The following is a 21,227-nucleotide window of genomic DNA, read 5'->3' as shown; positions in this document are numbered from 1 at the left end:
GTGGATCTTTAAAAAAAAAAAAATACAGTTCTTACACTCCATCTCCAAATATTCTGAATAAATTTTTCAGAATAGAGAGAGTCCAGAAACAGAATATTTAAGGGAGAGGCCTGAGTGTAGGTCATTTTTACAAGCTTCACAGTTGATTCTATCATCATGTAGGGCTAAGAAATCATGTAGGACTAAGAACGCGTGATTGAAGCAATTCATCTAGGGCTTTCTCATCTGCAAAAGAGGACTGTGGACTTAGGTAATTGGTAAGATAACTTCTTGTGTAATTTTTTCCCAATTCTTATAGATCTTTATAATTTGAACAAAGCTCTGAATAAAAGATAATTTGGCATCCAAGAACCGCTGTGTCTCTTTCAAACCTTTCCTATACGAGGCTATGCCCCTTTCTGGTGTGCTTCTGTTTCAGAGTATCCTGACATTTGTCCTGAACTGGAGTAAACCTTACTGTGTTTTAAGTGTAAGGGTGGGAAGTGTATACATTATAAGAAGGGTTGAGGAGAAAAAAATGAAAGATATTATTTTTTTTAAATTAAGCTAACAGTATACAGATCCAGGACTTTTAGACTTTGCTATTAAAATACAATCAGAGAAAAAAAAAATCACTCCTATTTTCCCCCACACATATTCAAGGTGCTGTTACATGAAATTAAGAAACATTTGTCATCTTCATTACTGGTACTAAGGAGGAACAGTGAATCATTTTTCTCCTTTCTTTGTGACAAAATATGATAGGAGCTAGAGGTCGTGATCTTTGAGTGAGTAATCAATACAGAGATTTAAGGCATGGGTTATGTCCAGAAATGTTCTAATTCCATTTCTAGGCTTTGTCATCAGTATCAAGAATGAGTTAAGCTTTATCCCCATTTATATTCTACCTAACTCACTATCATTTTGATTCCCTCCTCTGGATCATGAAAGATCATATAAGAACAAACGGAGACAGCTATAATTTGACTGCCATACAAAGGCACCTCTGGAGTGTACAATGTCTTCAATCTTATGTTAGTTTCATGGGAATTCATATTCTTTGAAAAGAACTGTTTAACAGTAAGACACCTATGAGCAGATAAGTCATCAGGCTGTCTTCAGGAACATCTGCAATGATCATTTAGCAGTGACAAAGGATTCCATAAAAATAAAAGCGTAAGGATTTTTCTCGTCATCAATACTGCATTGTATTATAGTACTAAATTCAGCAGCACGTACAATTTGGGATATTAATGATTCATAACTTGACTTGATTATATTTAGCACCATTTTTCATAGTATCTCAGTCTCTGTAGCCTAGGAGATTTAATTTCTCTAAAAATAGATGGTTTCTTAACACAAAATGATAAAAAATAGAACAAAGATATTTAGTCTATTCGCAAGGGCCTTATTCCAGAAAACCGTATACCATCAATGAAACCAGATTTATGATAAAAAATCAAGTTTGCAATAAAGGAGTTTTTTTTTCCCCTAAGAGTACAGAAATACACAAAATGGAGTTCCCAGAGGATCATTTCTAGACCAGTTGGAGTCAACATTTTAATAAACTATTTAAAAGAATATATACACAAAAAAATGAAGGTTGATTATAAACAGAACTCAGATATGATAGTTTTGGAAAATACTCATTAGAATACAATCTACAACTTGATTTCCTTATAGATAAAATTGGAATGGCAATTGTGACTTGATTATATGACTGTCATTAGGGTAAAATCAGGTATCAAGTATAAAGCATTTAGAACAATGCCTGGGATGTAAATGCTAACAGTAGCAGTGGTGGTGGTAGTGGAAGGTGCTTCTTAATTTGAGATCCAAGTATGGGCTTGATGGAAACTTCCTACAACTGTTAAGTAATCCTTTTTGAACATATCCATGTTTATCAATGAGAGGGTCCAAATTTTTCTGCCTTCTCTAAGTGTCAGTGGTCCCAAAACATAAAACAAAATAAGTCCCTGACATATTATCTCATGATGGTATATGAAGTTTAAAGTGGAAAATAAATATACATTTAAGATGCTTAATTTAATAACATGGTACGTGTTGTGATGAGCACTGGGTGTTATAGGCAACTAATGAATTGTTGAGCATTACATCAAAAACTAATGATGTACTATATGTTGGCTAACTGAACATATTAAAAAAATAAAATTGAATAAGAACAAGAACAAAAAAAAAAAAGGAAAAAAAACTACTTCTTTACAAAACCTCTGAATGGTCACATAAGTCAAAATTATCAGCCACAAAAGTGAACTGAAAAGCTCATAGCTTCTTTCCTAGGAACAAAAGCCAGGTGCTCTATTACTTTCCAACATCCAGCATACGAGGTCTTAGTAAGAAAGGCATTCATAACCAAAATGCAGAGAGAACAAAGCTTGGGAAAGAGCCCTGTGTTTAGAATCAGAAGCCTTGAACAGTCTCTCAGCTAATTACAATCTCGGGCAAGTGACTTAATTTATCAGAGTCTTAATTTACCTCAAAAACAAAAAAAACTGAGCCATATCTCCCTCACAAGTTTCTAGGAATACATGAGAATATATATGAACATTTTTCTAAAACTATTAAATACTGCAAAATAGGGATTGTTGCTATGAATAGTAAAAGCAAAATATGCCCATTTCTCCACACTATGGCCAGTACAATATAATAATTCCTTGAATTATGGGTATCAGATAGATGTAGTTTTATCTTGGTTTACTACATACCAGCAATGCAATCTTAGGAAAATTACTTAAACTTTAAGCCTTAGTTAGATCAATGGGGGCAGTAATAACATATAATAAATAGGGTATTATCATAATATAATAATATTAATTATACACTATAATTATTATTGATAGTATAATAATATAAGAGGATTAGCTTTGTGCCTGATGCATACTTGTTCAAAAAATATGTATTACCCGGTATTATCTTTATTGCCCTCATACAGAAATATCATGCAACTGTATCTAGTCTAGCATCTTCATCTGGAAGAGAATAGGTTACTATTCACAAGGGTATTGTGAATATCAAACACAAACACTGATAACAAGCAAGCACGATACGAATATGAGAAACAGTAGAGGGAATTACCCATATTTTGAGCACATATTACTAGAAACTCCAAGCAGAGCATTCCACACTCCAAATCATTTAGCTTCAAAACAACCCACAAGTTATATTCATTTAACAAACAAAGACACTGAGATGATAATGGAAGTAATTTGGCAAATCTGGAGTTTGAAATCTTCTCTCTGTCCTCAAGACCTGAATCCATTCACTATAAGATAAACCACTGTGTGTTTCCAGTTACACGGATTTCCTGTTTGAGACATTATTTTCCCACAAGTCATTTTTAAAATGTAGAGCAGTAGTCGTCCTGATACATTTTATCCATAGCCCTGATCATTATCTTACAACATCCCACTTTAGTCCTCATTTCACATGTCTTTTGTTAAAAGTGTCCTTCTTTAAACAGCTTCTCAGGTCTCAGACAATCCATAAATACCAATTGGAAGGTGTATGTTCTATCCTATCTGTTCAGAAGCCTTAGCCAATACCCTATTCATTCTGAGTAACCTCCTCTTGTCTAAGTAAACCTAAAACCTATGTGTTTTATTTCTACCTTTATGTTGAAAAGCCTTGTATGATCAGACATAAATCCCTCATCTAATATAGCTTAGTAAGTCAACTAACTAGAAATTTGTATGTTTGTGCCTGTAAAGAAAAGCCAAAAACGATAAATATGGTATTTAATTATAATAGCATTTGAGAGTTAGTTGCCAACATGATGCCCACAAAGAGTTTAGTGTTCATTTTCTGAGGATCTCCTTAAAAAAAAAAAAAAAAAAAAAAAAAAAAAAAAAAAAAAAAAACCTTAATACAAGAATCAAAAAAAAAAAAAATCAGCACTGATGTATTGCTACATCTAACCTCAGACTCCACTCAACTTTTTCCATTTTTTCCCAATAATACCCTTTATTATAAAACCTTCTAATCTAGAAATATATTTTGCATTGCATTTTCAGGTTTCTTTAGTCTCCTTCAATCATCTTAAGCCTTTTTTGTGGGTTTCATAACCTTGATATTTTTGGAAAGATTATAAACTAGTTATTTTGGAGAATGTCCTTTATCTTGGGCTTGTCTGATATTTCCTTTTGATAAAAGACATGCAACTTTGGGAGAATTATCACAGAGATGACGCCGTGTTGTTCCCACTGCATCCTATCAAATGGCACATGAATTTGATTTGCCCTTTTACTGGTGATATTAGCTTTGATTCCAGGCTTCTCTGCTATAAAATTACTTTTTTCCTTTTGTAATTAATAGGTATTTGGAGGTGAATCAGGACTCTAAGCATCCCAGTCCTCAAACTTCCCATTATCCATCCATCCTTCTGTTCTTTTCCTTCGTTCTTTCTTGGTATGATGAACACAGCATATTTTTCCATATAAATAATTCAAGCTCATTGTAGAAAATCTAAACAATACATAACAGAACAAAATAAAAATACTAGAAATTCTGCCACTATTATGTAACTACCATGAACATGTTGATAAGCATCCTTTTACTGACTGAATAATTTTAGCAATCTCTCCCGAGTTTGAAGGCTTGGTCTTCCAGATCCCTTCCTTTCTTTCCCTCCCCTCCCTCTCTCCCATTTTTCCTTTTTTCCATACTAGTATGTTTTCACAGTTTCCTATTATTTTAATGGATTATAATCTATTATTATCATTATTTATTTTGTTGCTAGATTTATCCCAGATTTGGCCAGTTGACTTACTCACAAGGGCTTCTGTGTCCTTTTCTATGCCCCAGTCATTATTTGGGCAACTTCTTGTTTTCTGGCACAATGAGATGTTCTAGGTTCATCTTATGCTTCCCCCACCCCAGCACTATAACTAGTTATTTATCCAAGGAGTCTTAGTTCTTTATACTGGAAAATGGTATTCAGAAAATGAAATCTGGGCTTTAGGTGGGCTCCTAGCTAGTAGGGTATCACTGATCCCAGGTCCTTTTGGTGGTAGAGCTAGAGGACATATGGATGTATGTACATATTTATATACATTATATGACATCTTTACAAACATGTACATTTTATACCTACGCATTTCCACACGGTCCTACTCCAATGATGATCTAATACTACAGGTTTTCTTCTTTCCCATTTTTATAACTTCCTTCTCAGACAGTGAGAAACCTGCCTCCCTTTAACTTACACATTTAATTATTTGAGCAATACACCCTTGTATATGGGCAATCTCCTATTATTACCCCATTGCCTATCTACAGGGGAATGCTCATTCCACACAAGTTCCAACTCCCTGTACTTGCTCCCCTTCTAAGTGACCATCCTCTTTTCTTGGCTCAGGTTCCAATCCTCTAGTCCCTATTTTGGGATAACCCGCTTCAACCTCTTTGGTCTCTTATCAAGGTTGATATAATTTCACTTCACCCATTGGGAAATCAGATTTTTAAATACTACATTTTCAATCTATTTAATTTTAATCTATTTAATGCTTCTTTAAACACTATTTAGAATAAACAAACTTTAATAATTATTGATAATATTAACAATAGTGGCCACATAATGAGTGCTTACTCTAGGCTTGGCAATGGGGTAAACCCCTGCTATCCACCTTCTCACCTAATCCTCATCAATGCTTAAATCAGGTATTATTGTTGTTAACATCATCATCGTCTATATGTTTTTGAGAAAATCCCGGCCACGTAACTTATGCATGATCACTATAGCCCTAGCCCTTTGAAAGCTGAAAATCTAGAATTTTAACCCAACTCTGACTGCAAAGTACATGTTAGGAAGCACTGCAATACTGAGGCATCTGCATTCCTATCTGGAGGGCGATATGACTGAATTAAGATTTGTTTTTTATCACTCTTCAGAATTTCAGAGTGGAAGTTTTATGAATAGCTTCTTGATTGATGACTCATATAAGTGTTTTTGACAAAAGTAAGCAAATTAGTAAGCTTTATAACAGTTTGACATTCAATTAGAAGCCTAATAAATGTCAATAAAATACAGACTATCTTGGCAACAAATACGCAGAAATGCATTCTATATTAAGGAGTTTAAGATACTGATGTTGCTAATGCCAAACATCGTAATTGTGATAACATTTCTCAGGCCTTTCTGTGCTAGGAATATGAAATATCAGGGGCCAACAAGGTTTAATGTATAATGAAATGAGCATTAAGGAACTTGAATCCTGATCTAGCTCTGCAAATTTTTGACTCTCTTACCATATGCAAGCCATTTCACTCTCTAAGCCTTAATTTCTTTATCTGCAGACTGAAGAATTTGAATTAGATTATAAAAGTATACTGTAGCTTTAAAACACCGACATTTAATAAAATGCAAAATTTTACTGAAAGGCGGTGGCACTTTAAAGAACCACAAATGTATGTTATGAATGCAAATATTTTCTTCTCCTTTCTTATGAGGTAGTCACCCAGGCCATTTCCTATGTGTCTCTTCAGAAGGAAAATGAGGTAGATAGACCTACAAGAGATGTCTCCATACTATTGGGATTGGCAGAAGTGCTCAGCTGGGTCGTCTGTCCCTGAATTTAATTTTCTCTGAATGTATTAAACGCCTGTATGAGAGATGCAGTGGGCTTGCAGGGGTTCTTCCATTTGTCTGCACAATGAATTCAAGTGCGGGGAAGCTTTCAAAAAAATACTGGCATCTGAGCTCCATCACCTACAAATTCTTATTCAGATGGTCTGTAGTAAAGCTCAGAAATGATCTTCTCTTTTTCCCACTCTCTCTTTCTCTAAATATAAGTGCCCCCAAATGATTCTGATTGACACCCAAGTCTGAGTACCTCTGCGTGAGAATGAAATCTCTGCTTGTGGCTGTCTACTAGGAGCGAAATTATGAGTCTCAACCTTCGTAGAAGCCTTACAATGACACACAGCCTGAAGAAGGAAAATGCACAAACTGTTTTCTCAACAAACTAAATAACACTTGAAAACAGTTTTGCTCCGCAAAATTTATAGCACTGATGTTTTTATTTTATCAATTTCTATTGGTTTCATGAATATTACCTTTCAGAATACTCTCTTATTCTACCATGACTGAGTTTTCTCCATTTCTCTAATTTGCCAATTTGATACAAAGGACAGAGAGATCAGTTTACAACAAAGGGTTCAGTTATTATCATTCCAAGACAACTTTATGAGGCTTTTTTTTCTATTCTAAATAACTATAGATATTTTTAGCTTTTTCTATGTCATCACATTCATTTCTCTCTTGGGAATGATGGCTGTAACCAGAAGATCACAGCACATTGCTACAAGATATCACTCAGGGAGTGATCCCTGGTTCAACTGCCTTTTTTTTTTTTTTAACATCAAGGTCACTGAAGCCCAAGAAGATGAAGTGATTAGTCCAAAAATCATCCAAGGAGTTTGTCAAAACTGTAAGTGGGACTGGAATCTAGATATCTGACTTCCAAGTTGAGTTTTCTTTCCACAAAACCATGGTCATTACATAAGATACTAAAGTACAAACAACTCACTCTATTTTATTTAGTTATACTTAATAGAAATATATGGTAATGCTTACATCTGATTAAATGTTATCTTCTTTAAGCTCTGACAACATTATCGTAAACATTTTTGAAACTTCTCTTTTAGAAATTGCAGTAAGGCACTTTATAAGACACAAACATAATCTAATTTCATTACTTTCTAATTATAAACAGAATTTTATTTAAACCAAACAATTTTTTCAATCTTTAGTTGCCATGGATTCTAATGACTTTACATGATTTGCCGTTTTTTGTATATCTTTAAAGTTATGTTCCACTGTTCCTGAATGAAATATTAATGGATCCTTAACAATATATTACAGAAAACTAAGTTATAGTATATAGTATTTTATTTTTTATTTCCAAAACAACTTTTTTGAAATGGAAAACACTACTCAGAAAAATAAAAGCTGTTATATTTATTATAACATCTGTTTCATTACCTTAAACACACATTAATTCCCTATGAGTAGGCAAGATAACTTGCTATTTATTATTTCATTTTTCTTTTGGTTGAGGGTCAAGGCTATTAAAGAAGATAATAGAATCACTTAATAAGTCTTTGCCAAGTCAGCTGAAAACATCAAAATTTTCTAGTGTGGAATTTCCTCTAATATTTTGTTTTATTCATTTTTCAAAGTCCATTTCCTCAATAATGGTTTTCATTACCCCATAGACAGATTTGATTTCTCTTTCATTCTATTACATATAGCAAGTACTCTGATGTATTGCATTGAATTCTATTGAAGTAAAAGCTCTTAGGGGATGGACACATCCATATTTTACATATGAATTTAGTAATTAATTCTTTTTTTAAGATTTATTTTAGAGAGAGAGTACACAAGCAGTGGGGAGGGGAGAGGGAGAGAGAGAATCTCTAGCAAGCTCCCCACTGAGTGTGGAGCCCGACACAGGGCTTGGTGTGGGGCTCCCAGGACCCTGGGATCATGACCTGAGCCGAAATCAAGAGTTGGCCAGTTAACTGACTGAGCCACCCAGACATCCCTCATTTATTAATTCTATACATATTCATCTTATATCTAATATATACCTTCTACTATTGTAGGCACTAGAGATGTATCAATAAATATGCTGACACACTCCTCATTGAGATGACCCTGTAGTGGACACATTTCTCAATCTATTCCCAGAATCCTGAATGCCAGCATGCACACAATACACACACTATTACACTAGAGATTTATGCGTTATACATACTTCTTTAGCAGACAGTAAAAAGGGGGAAAGAAATGGTTCTACTTTGTTTTTTTTTTTTCAGCATTTTAAAAGACTTTCTCTTCTCATAACTGTTTATTTTCTCTGTTTAAAAGATAATAGGTGCACACAATAGAAATACATTCTTTTATTCCTTAAGAGCCATGCTACAATTTCATAGTAAACATACCTGTGCTTGACCCTTATTCCTAAACTCTTCTTTATGTCTAATCTTAAGAGATAGTTACTAACATTATGAGTCTCTTGAATAGTTAAGATCATCCAAACTTTATTTCCTAAATTTTCTTTTTTTTTAAAGGATATGTAGTATGCTATCTGCCCTTTCTTTCAAAGCTCTCTGAAAAGAATCTTGTTCTGATTTTCTAAAGTGAGCTTCTGAAGTTTTTCCAAAATTCCTTCTTCAGAGATGTTAGTTTTACTTAGTATCTTAATTACTCTCAAGAACTAGGCCTACAGAAGTGACCTTATACAGATACATGAATTCAATGCATTTTTCTCCATCAAACCTCTCTAGATAAAGTTTACAGAATTGCTCTATCTTTGAGCTCAAGAACTCAAACCATGAGCTGGGCACTGTGCCACAATGGCACAAGATGCATGAATAGATGTTTTGCTCCTGAGGAGTTTTTTTGGCTAGAGGTGATATATAAAGAAATGATACCAATATAACGTGGTAAGTGCCAGATAGTCAGCCCTTGGTTTCCTTGATTTGAGAGAGAGTACAAAGTAACAGTTGTGAGCACAGGTCTGGAAACAGACCTCTTGAGTTTGACTCCCAGCTTTGCCTCTTACAAATAGCAAGACTTTAGACAGGTCACGAAGATCCAGTTTATTCATCTCTAAAATGGGGATAAATATAGTACCTACTTTTTAGAGTTCTGCATATTGAGTAGTGTTTTAAACCCCTTATAACAATATCTGACATATAATTAGCTTTCTATTAATATCAGCTATTTCCAGTCATTATTTTCTGTGTGTCTTCTATGTGTTATTCACTATGCCAAGTCCTATATATAGCCAGAGCGCTGAGGTAAAATTGGCTTTGGCCCTCAGTCAAGTTGCTATAATAGGCAAATAAGTGGTCAATTATAATCTAGTGTGAGGAGTTTTATGTTAGGAGAATTATAGGGACAGTGAAAATATAAAAGGGAACTTAAATCAAAAATGAGGAAGGAAAATGTGGCTTCACAATGATGGAAATTGATGAGGAAGTGACACCTGAGCTAAAACCTGAAGGCTATCAAAGTGTTTTAAATGAGAAAAAGACATGGACATTTATGGCTTAGAAGCTACTTCTGGGATAGAACCAAATACACAGGCTCTACCCTCTTTTTCATTTTTTCCTCTCAAAATTTATATTTGAATTGAGGGGCTTCAATAATCACTGACCAAATCAGATTATTTTTTTCCTACTGGTTTTGTTAGTTATATTACTGAGTCTTTAAATCTATTTATTAACACATTACTCCTACTTTATCTTCTTTCAGAGGTCTGGTTTCTTCTCCTAGAGAGGAAATACAACAACGAAAAACACTTAAAATAATATACAAGTGTAATCTATCCACAAATATGCCTCCAGGAATTTTGTGTCAGCTGTTAACTCTGGGCTGATCAAATCACACTCACTTAGAACATCAGGAAATTCTCTTTTTGAATGTGGCCCTCCAATACAGTAACACATTACATGCTATATAAAATTCCAGGTAATCAGTTTCCTTTCTAGAAACAAGACGATAGCCATTTTTCATTTTTTCCTTTCATTTTGTTTGTACAGTTTACCAACATTTCTCCTGCTATATATGCATTCATTCCAGTATCTACCTGCTCCAGGAGTGACCCTTGTCACAGCATCAATTCAGGCTAAGGCTCCAACTTCACTTCTCACTGTGCAACTAGTCAAAGACTGATTTTCAAATTCAAAAACCTTTGTTTACAAAAGGAGAGCTGTGCTTCCTCCTACCTGCTATTTTTAAGATTTTCTCCCCCTACCCTGGAGTTTTCCCTTTACCTTTCTTCCAGCCTTTGTGAGAATTCTTCATGCTGAGATGACGGCTACCTACCCTCCAACCTCTTGTTTTTGCTAAGGTCTCGCTAAGCCATCCCTGCCCTTGCCCTTCCACTTTCTGATTTGAATTGCCTCTCTCTTTTGTTATGCCTTCATTTAATTTGTATTTACTCTCTGAAGCAGATTTCTCGGGTGTATCTGCCTACCTCTGCTTCTCTTTTCAGAAGGAATAAAGCAGTTGGCAGTGGAGCTTTTCCTCTCTCAGCAGTCAGCCAGCTCTTCCGAAAGGAAACTAACAGGGCTTCCTTGTGCTGGAGCCTCCTTTCCCAAAAGACACAGGAGGACATAGCCTCATCTTTGTTCTCCCCCTTTGATTTGCTGTTGGAACCCACAGCCCCTCGTGGTCTGTCCTCCTACCTATAGGATCTCAGAGTTCCACTTCCTTCCTACTTGTTGCTTGGCAGAAATCTTAAGGAAAACACCACACACAGTAAACTCAAAAGAAGCTAAAAGTAAACTGACTCCTTTATGGCTCTCTTGACCTTGATTCCTACCCACTATTTTTCCAGCCCAGCATGAAGGTCGTTGAGCAGCTGTTTCTCCACCTCTGGCTCAGGGAAAACAAATGCTGGGCTGACACTGAGACATCACGGTTTTGAATCTTGCTTTTTCGTTCATCCAGATTATGACACATTCAGAAGCTGATAAAAATACATCAATCTACTAAGCAAGACAGGTAATATCAGGAGATACATTTTTTCTGTCACAGGGAATGGTTGTTGTGAAAAGTACCTGCAGAGCAGAAGATCAATAACCGGGATATCAATGATTCTTTTTTCCAATTGCTAATTCAGAATTGTATTACATTTTCCCATTCTAAATTTCTCTCAGTGGTGAATTTTTATATGTTCAAAGCGGTAGTAAACATCGTAAACTTCTGTAAAGGTAATTTAAAAATTACCTTAAGTTACCTGAAGCAGACTCTAGGCTGCTTATGGCCTTCAACATTAAAAGCAAATCATTCATTCCATAATATTTACGCACTTTGATCCAAATGCCCTATCACTGTAAGAGGTAGAAAAGTAGAAGTGCAAAATTCATTATCAGATTTGGGCCTTGTGCTCAAGTTTTATCCTTTCGCCTTCTTCACATTAAGTCACGAGGACATCACTCCTCTATCATCCTAGCTTTTCTTTCTTTAACTCCTCAATTTTCTTTTCTTTCTGCCTTTTCTTTGACTCTCCTAAAATTTGTGGCACCTGGGTATTAAAACCTCTTAGTTGCAGATCTATAGCACACTTTATTCTTTTAATTAACATATAATGTATTATTTGTTTCAGGGTTACAGGTCTGTGATTCATCAGTCTTACATGATTCACAGCACTCACCATAGCACATACCCACCCCAGCGTCCATCACCCAGCCACCCCATCCCTCCCACCCCCCTCCACTCCAGCAACCCTCAGTTTGTTTCCAGAGATTAAGAGTCTCTTATGGTTTGTCTCCCTCTCTGGTTTCATCTTCTTTCATTTTTCCCTCCATTCCCCTAGGATCCTCTGTCTTGTTTCTCAAATTCCTCGTATCAGTGAGATCATATGATGCTTGACTTTCTCTGACTGACTTATTTCACTCAGCATAATACCCTCTAGTTCCATCCACGTCACTGCAAATGGCAAGATTTCATTTTTTTGATGGCTGCCTGATATTCCACTGTATATACATACCACATTTCTTTATCCATTCATCGGTTGGTGGACCTCTAGGCCCTTTCCATAGTTTGGCTGTTGTGGACATTGCTGCTATAAACATTGGGGTGCAGGTGCCCCTTTGGATCACTACTTTTGTATCTTTGGGGTAAATATCCAGTAGTGCAAATGCTGGGTCGTAGGGTAGCTCTATTTTCAACTTTTTGAGGAACTTCCATACTGTTTTCCAGAGTGGCTGCACAAGCTTTCATTCCCACCAACAATGTAGGAGGGTTCCCCTTTCTCTGCATCCTCGCCCACATCTGTCATTTCCTAACTTGTTAATTTTAGCCATTCTGACTCGTGTGAGGTGGTATCTCATTGAGGTTTTGATTTGGATTTCTCTGATGCCGAGCGATGTTGAGCACTTTTTCATGTGCCTGTTGGCCATTTGGATGTCTTCTTTGGAAAAATGTCTGTTCATGTCTTCTGCCCATTTCTGGATTGGATCATTTGTTCTTTGGGTGTTGAGTTTGATAAGTTCTTTACAGATTTTGGATACTAGCCCTTTATCTGATATGTCATTTGCAAATATTTTCTCCCATTCTGGCATTTGTTTTATTTTTTTTTTCCTTCTGGTTTTGTTGACTGCTTCCTTTGCTGTGCAAAAGCTTTGTATCTTGATGAAGTCCCAATAGTTCATTTTTGCCCTTGCTTCCCTTGCCTTCGGTGATGTTTCTAGGAAGAAGTTGCTGCGGCTGAGGTCAAAGAGGTTGCTACCTGTGTTCTCCTTTAGGATTTTGATGGACTCCTGTCTCACGTTTAAGTCTTTCATCCATTTTGAGCCTATTTGTGTGTGTGGTGTAAGGAAATGGTCCAGTGTCATTCTTCTGCATGTGGCTGTCCAATTTTCCCAACACCATTTGTTGAAGAGACTGTCTTTTTTCCATTGAACATTCTTTCCTGCTTTGTCGAAGATGAGTTGACCATAGAGTTGAGGGTTCATTTCTGGGCTCTCTATTCTGCTCCACTGATCTATGTGTCTGTTTTTGTGCCAGTACCATATTGTCTTGATGATTACAGCTTTGTAATAGAGCTTGAAGTCCAGAATTGTGATGCCGCCAGCTTTGCTTTTCTTTTTCAACATTCCTCTGGCTATTAGGGGTCCTTTCTGGCTCCATATGTTCCATTTTTTGAAAAAAGTTGATGGTATTTTGATAGGGATTGCATTAAATATGTAGATTGCTCTAGGCAGCATAGACATTTTCACAATATTTGTTCTTCCAATCCATGAGCATGGAATGTTTTTCCATTTCTTTGTGTCTCCCTCAATTTCTTTAATGAGTATTCTATAGTTTTCTGAGTACAGATTCTTTGCCTCTTTGGTTAGATTTATTCCTAGGTATCTTATGGTTTTGGGTGCAATTGTAATTGGGATCGACTCCTTAATTTCTCTTTCTTCTGTCTTGTTGTTGATGTATAGAAATGCAACTAATTTCTGTGCATTGATTTTATATCCTCTTTAGCACACTTTAAATGCTGTTTAATTTGGTTCAGTCTCATGTATGGATCGCTGTGGAAATTCCCTTTAGTTTTAAGTGTGGGCATCTATTTCCATCCTTGTCTGACTGTACTCACATTGATGGGTTATCCATAAAGCCTGGGTTTGGGTTTTTAAAGATAGTCACTAAGGATCATCCATAGGCCAGTCCCCTCAAATATAAATTAATAAATTAATATAGATAAGCCACTGGATTATTTTTTATAAATGCTGAGCCCTAGATCCTATCCTTAGAGACAGTGCTGTTACCATTACAAGTGCATGGTCTGGTTCCCCCCTGCCTCTTCAGTCTCAACTTGTCCCATGACCCCACTCCCTTCCTGATCTAGACATGTTGTCCTGCTACCATTTCTTTTATCTGATATGCTCCCTCTTGTCTTAGACCTTTGAATGTACTGTTCCTCAAGAACAACATGCTATATTTATTTCCAATTTGATTCCACTGACAGAATGTAAGAACCATGAAGGCAAGAATTTTGACTTCATCACTGTTGGTAATAAATAAATAATATACAAAGTAATGTTTATTAAGCTTTCCTAGTGCCCTTTTATTTTGTCTACAAATACATTTTTTAAAATTATTTAAGTTCTCTTGGACCTCAAGAAGGCAGGAGTCTACCCTGTTCCTCTCATTATAACCTTTGAGTTCTGACTCACTCTGCTTTGACAAGTAACTATAGTTCCTAGCAAATTCATACTCACTGGTGTTTAAGTGCAAATCCAAGGTTCTTGACTTGAATATGCTATACCACATATACCCATAAAATAATCACCCAATATTCCACATCATTTGTTTGAGAAAGTAATGAAACTCACCTATGTATTTCTTTTGCATAACTGTATTCTTATTAGGGATTTTTATCAGTCTTATAATTGAAAAACCAATGCCATTGTAATTTTTATTAGGAGAAGTCCATGTAATTTTGACATCCTTTTATGCCACAATATTTTTAATTTGCTGAGTTGCATATTATGGACTACTCACTTAAGCATCAATATCAGAAGCCTATGTGGCCCAGGAGTGGGGATATTTCAGTTTTCAATAGTTCTACCTAAAGTAAGACTATCTTCCTTTCACTTAAATCTTACACTAAACAAGGTCACCTGTTCAGAAAAGATTTTTCTCCTACTGCATTAAAATACTGCTTACTATTCAATTATTTAGGAATTGTGTCTATTCACTGCAGAAATATCTTCAGGGAAACTCCAGACCCTTTAGTTTATGGTCAAGTAGGTGTTTAGAGTAAGACATGAATACTGCAGTGGTAAATTGATTTGTCTTGTCCTATTATTAAAGTTTCTGCCAAGACACCAGCCATATGTTGAAGATGGTGTTAACACTGGAAGAGGACTGAAAATGGAAAAAATGGAAAAAAATAAAGTTTTAATACTCTCCTAGGACAAAAGTTTTCTAGTGTGCTGTGGACACTAGAGGAACTCTAGTGCAACTCTGAGGAAGGCTCTCTCTATATATATCACAGTGTGTGTCTTCTGTATGACTTTTGACAGCAGAGGGATAGCATAATCTCCCAACTTACTGACAGGCAATTTGGTTTTCCTCTTCCTTTAAGTCATCCCTGAGTCTCAAAGGGACATAACTACTATAACCATATTCTGTATCTATAAGAATATAATTACAGAGCATCAGGCTTGAGAGCCTGGTAACAAAAGCCAAGATGAGATAAGACAGATATAAAAAAAATCCTAAATCACTCCCTAAGCCAACTATTACTGTGATTTATGTAATTCATTTATAGTGAATATGTAAACTATTTTTCTAACAAATAATGAAAGTGGAATTTGCTCCAAAGTGTGTAGCAATCTTCTGTAATATTCATACCATTGAAAAATGAGAGAAATTGGGGGCTAGCCTGTGGGGCTACTGTGGACTAAGTAGATAAGGAAACATTATTACTTTTTAAAATTCATGAGGATGGAATCAACCCTCACATGAAGAAAATTTATAGTTTTTCTTAAATATTATTTATTCTTTGAGAAAATAAGAGACTCTACCTTTTTGTCTTCAGATCCTACTTATGCTTTAGTGGAATCATTTTGACGGCTGACATTTCAGTACCAAGGACAGTGTCAAGCCTCTTAGAAGGGGGAACTGTGCACAGACAATGAAGACCAGGCTGGATGCAGTTTTCTGACTGACAAGAGTGAGAAAACGGGGAGAGGGGAGGATGGGGAAGAAAGGGAAATAGAGTACAGTACAAAGTGATCTGGCTATCAATTTGGGGGAACTGATGGAAATATCAGGGTGATCTTGAGGAACCTCTAACAATACAAAAGGTCCCACTAAGCTACTGCCCTTAATGGGGCGAGGATGTAAAGGGAATATAAACTTTTCTCACACCTTGACTTATTTAATAGAAATATTTAAATAGAAACATTTCAGTATAATTTTTAAAAGTTAGAATTCACATTAGAATACATGAAAAAATTATGATATCTTTGACTAATTATTCCAGATAAAACCTTCTGCTTTGAATTCTGTGTGTTTGTGTGTGTAGCTTTTCACATGAATCCACATATATGTGCTTGTGTGTCTTCCAAGTATCAAATTTAACACTGTTTCACTGGATAAAACTGACATGAAATATAAAGCCTGTACTTCCATTAATCAAAAAATAACACATAAGAGGCAAACTTTTCATTTTGGCATGAAAATGTAAAACACTGTATAATTTCTTTTGTTAGTATTATAACTAATAATTGAAAATGATTTATGGCACCGTATATGAATAAATAATAATATTTTTGAAGGTACAAGCCTCAAAATTGGAATATCATAAAAAGTATTTTCTAAAATTTATAAGAGTCAGATAATTATATAAAAATGTATTTAGAGCTTTTGAAGGAGAGAGCTATAGAGTTTGTAATTTATTTAATTTTCATCATATTATAAGACTTTAGAGTTGGAGGTAGACTCTGCAACTACCTAAATGAATTCACATGATTAAGATCAGTGTGATTTTGTGAGTTTTTTAGCACACTACTTTTTTAAGAAAAAGTAACCATAACTTAGATCTTCTGAGTTGCCTTGCAGGGCACTTTCTCAAATATTACACATCTTCTCTATCACAGTAAATGGTACCATTCATTTGCTCAGCCCCAAAACTTAGTAGAAATCATTGATTTATATCTATACATAAACATCCCCCTGTACCTTCAGTAGCTACTATAGAGTCTTTCTCTAGCATATGGTCAATTCTCTCCATTTTCACTGTTGCTAACATAGCCTAAGTTACTGTCCTCCTCACCTGGAATATTACAGACATCACCAAGTTGGACCTATTGCTTCTGCAACTGACCCATTACAAATTCTTCTTCACACATGGGTATAATCATTTTGTTACTGCATATCTGGTTATACTATAAGACTGCTTAAAATTCTCTAATATTTCATTTTACACTTAATATAAGCCAAAGTGTTTATTTTTATCTATGGCCTATAAGGTCCTATATGATGCAAATCTTTTCCACCTCTCTGAACTCATTGTCTTCAAACTACTTTTTTGTCAACTACTCTTTAGTTGTAAGGGTATTCCTAAAACACACTATGAATGTTGCAATTCCAGGGCCCTTAAATTTGCTTCCAATTCTTCCTGAAAACACTCAGGCCCCACCCAAATTGTCATATGAATGCTTCCTTCTCATTATTTAGGATTCAGCTAAAATGTTGTAGCACAGAGAAACCTACTATGACAACTGGTCCCAGTGATTATCCTATATAACATAACCTGGCTGTATTAACTTCACAGCATTTAACTCTACCTGAAATCTATGCCCCAACATAAGCCCCAAAGTAACAAGGATATTGTCTGCCTTATCTTTCACTGTTTTTCCAACTCTAGAAGAGTTCCTGATATGTACTGAAAGATATAAAAAAAAAACTTGATGAATAAATGTATGAATGTGACCATATCTGTACAACTAATGACAAATATTTCAAGTTTCCTTCACTTAGAGAAAATAAAGGAGAAGAGAAGGATTTTATAATATAAATTTTAAAGTTAACACACAGGAAAATAATAATTAAGGACATATCAACAGTCATTAAAGCTACTGAAAACCTCATTCACTTAAATATACGAATTAATTGGGGCGCCTGGGTGGCTCAGTCATTAAGCGTCTGCCTTTGGCTCAGGTCATGATCCCACCACGGTCCGGGGATTGAGGCCTGCATGGGGCTCCCTGCTCAGCGGGGAGCCTGCTTCTCCCTCTCCCACTCCCCCTGCTTATGTTCTCTCTTGCTCTGTGTCTCTCTCTGTCAAATAAATAAATAAAATCTTTAAAAAAGAACCAAAAAATAGGAATTAATCTTTTTAAAGATTTTATTTATTTATTTGAGAGAGAGAGAATGAGAGATAGAGAGCACGAGAGGGAAGAGTCAGCTATGTGCCATGAATTAAGTCTAGGTATCTGCTGTATGGCATAGTGCCTACAGTCACAATATGGTATACTGCACTTGAAAACTTCAGAGGGTAGATATCGTGTTAAATGTTCATACCACCAAAAAGGGTGAGGTGACAAGGAAACTTAGAAGGGTGATGGATGTGTCCGTTACCTTGACTGTGGAAATGGTTTAATCAAATTATATACATTATGTATGTGCAATTATTTGTATATCAATTATACCTCAACAAAGCTATTTAAAAAATAGAGAAAACCTTTCACCTAATACGTACATATATGCACACAAATACACACACACTCCTGTACTGAGAATATGTCATAAAAGGATGTAAGCCAAAAACATATGCAAGACGGAAACCTAAGTCAGAATGGTACGCAAATGTGTGCCATGTATGCTATTCAGAAGGCTGAAAACAGTGACAAAAACTTCTTAGGCTCCATTCAAATTAAGACAGGAGGAAAATGGAGGCCACTGATAAATACTACCAGATGAAAGAAATAAAAAAGAATGAAGGGGGCCGCTGGGCCCCCGCACCGGTCTCCGGCAGCCAGAGGTAGGTGGTAGGTGGGCTGGGTCTCGCCGCCTGCGGTCCCCGGCCTCGCCCGCTCGCGTTTCGCTGCGAACCCACGATGCCGCAGTACCAGACGTGGGAGGAGTTCAGTCGCGCGGCCGAGAAACTACCTCGCCGACCCTATGAAGGCCCGTGTGGTTCTCAAATATAGGCATTCTGATGGGAATTTGTGTATTAAAGTAACAGATGATTTAGTTTGTTTGGTGTATACAACAGACCAAGCCCAAGACGTAAAGAAGATTGAGAAATTCCACAGTCAACTAATGCGACTTATGGTAGCCAAGGAATCCCGCAGTGTTGCCATGGAAACGGACTAAATGGTTTGCATTAAAGATCTGTCCTGTTCTTAGGAAGTAAATCTCTTTTGAATCTGAAAAAGTGTTGGGAAAGAAAATAGCTTATGTAACTAAGTGGGCTCTTCAGAAGTGGGGAGATCATTTTTTTGTACTTTGTGTTTTAATGTTTACTTTAAAGAGCTAGGAATGTAAATGCTTTCACGTAGAAAACCTTTATTTATTTTTGAAAATTGAACAAATGCATCTATGTTGGGAAACCTTTTGCAGGTTGATATGGGGCAAAATATGTAATTATTCTATGGTAAGTTTGTATCAGTAATTTGAAAAAGGCAATTCTTCCTTAAATTTAGTTAATATGTCTTTAAAAGAAAATTAGATGTAACCATTTTGCCAGATTGATATATTTCTATTAGAGCATAAAATTTGTGCTGTTGCTGACCAACAAACATAAAATATGGTAGCTGGAATTGCCTGTGCACAGCAGTGTGCCTGACTATGTATAATATAATAGGGTAGTCTCAGTTATTTCTAAAAGTAATCATGGAAACAAGTATGCTTTACTTTACCTAAAACTTTTCAAATTTAAACTATTTTTGAATGTAAGGGATTTGTAGTATCATTAGCTTGTTGAGCAGAGACTTGCTTTGAATCTCGTTTTCAGTGCTCAGAAACCAGCTGCGGTTACTTTAAGTGCATGAACAGAATGCACTAGTGGCCTGAGGCCACCATATTACACAGGTATTTGCCACAGATTTCCCCTCTGTCTTTTCTCAGGAGGGCTAAAGATTATTCAGACTGTTATATCTTCACATATGTCTGTGCCACCCCTGCCCGTTTCTCTCTGTATTTAACCAAGGTGTTAGGCGTGACTGTTACAACTGTTATGTTTTCCATTAGGCCAGAGGGATATCATTTGATATTTATCATACTATTGTAACCTGAATTTTACCACCTAAATGTAATGTTCACATGTTGCTACCTACATTAAAATATTTTTTGGTTAGAAAAAAAAAAAAAGAATGAAAACCATAATTTGACTTCAGATTTCTATAGTAGAGGAAATAATCTTTCAATAGGGGAACAATATCCACTCCACATTGTGTGAGGCACTCTACACAATGCTTTTGCATTCAATCCTCATAACAGCCCTATAAAGGACATGTTCTATTGCCATTATTCAAAGGGAAAAAAAGAAAACAAAACCTGTGAGATAGTAAGTAGTCTGTCAATAGCCATAAAAAAATTCACAAGATGTAAACCAAGATGTAAATAGAAGTGACTCCAGAATTTACATTCTATTTTGCTAATAATATTAAGCCATTCAAATATTTCTATTGACATTGCTGGTATTAATGTCATTATTTTTAATATGTGCCATGCAGTGAAAATTGTTTGGAAGGTCTCCAGTCAGCTACACTCCTCTGCAACTCACCTGTAGTTACCATCAGTTTTTTAAAAAACTATTTTCATACTGTCCATTCAAGGAACCTGAAAATAGGCTCTTTAACCCTCACAGGATCTTATTTAAAAAAAAACTGAAAATGTGTAAGGAAATAGTCTTGAAAGTTTTAAGATAGAACTGAAAGTTTTTAATTTTTCCCAAGGAGGCCAGTAGCAGATGGAAGGCACCGACCAGCCAAATTCAACTGGAAAAACAACATAAATTTATTGATAATAGGTGGGAGAAGGTAAGATCCAAGCTTAATGTCAGCTAAAATTGACATGAAGTTGACGAGATACTTAATAGTAGTTTGAATTGATAAGGAGTCAGTATTTAGAACTGAAAGTGGTATTGATATAATTGTCTGCAGATAGCATCTGGAGAACTGGACTAACACACTCATTTGTGCATACACTCATTCATTCTACAAGTAGTTACTGAAAATGCACTGTGTTTCAGGTATTTGGATTAGTT

At 35.7% G+C, this 21,227-nt stretch overlaps 1 protein-coding gene and 1 pseudogene across 5 annotated transcripts in view; one reads left to right on the top strand and one right to left on the bottom strand.

Moving 5' to 3' along the window:
- The window catches only part of LUZP2 (leucine zipper protein 2), a 474,590-nt gene that overhangs the window by 156,810 nt on the left and 296,553 nt on the right, over positions 1-21,227 (bottom strand). The gene's annotated exons all lie outside the window — the stretch shown is intronic.
- Positions 19,075-20,997, top strand: LOC113915082 (annotated as a pseudogene).

The sequence above is a fragment of the Zalophus californianus genome, chromosome 11 (assembly GCF_009762305.2).
Source record: "Zalophus californianus isolate mZalCal1 chromosome 11, mZalCal1.pri.v2, whole genome shotgun sequence".
Classification (NCBI taxonomy): domain Eukaryota; kingdom Metazoa; phylum Chordata; class Mammalia; order Carnivora; family Otariidae; genus Zalophus; species Zalophus californianus.
The sequence above is the reverse complement of the archived record's forward strand: the minus strand, read 5'-3'. Positions and strand labels throughout refer to the sequence as shown.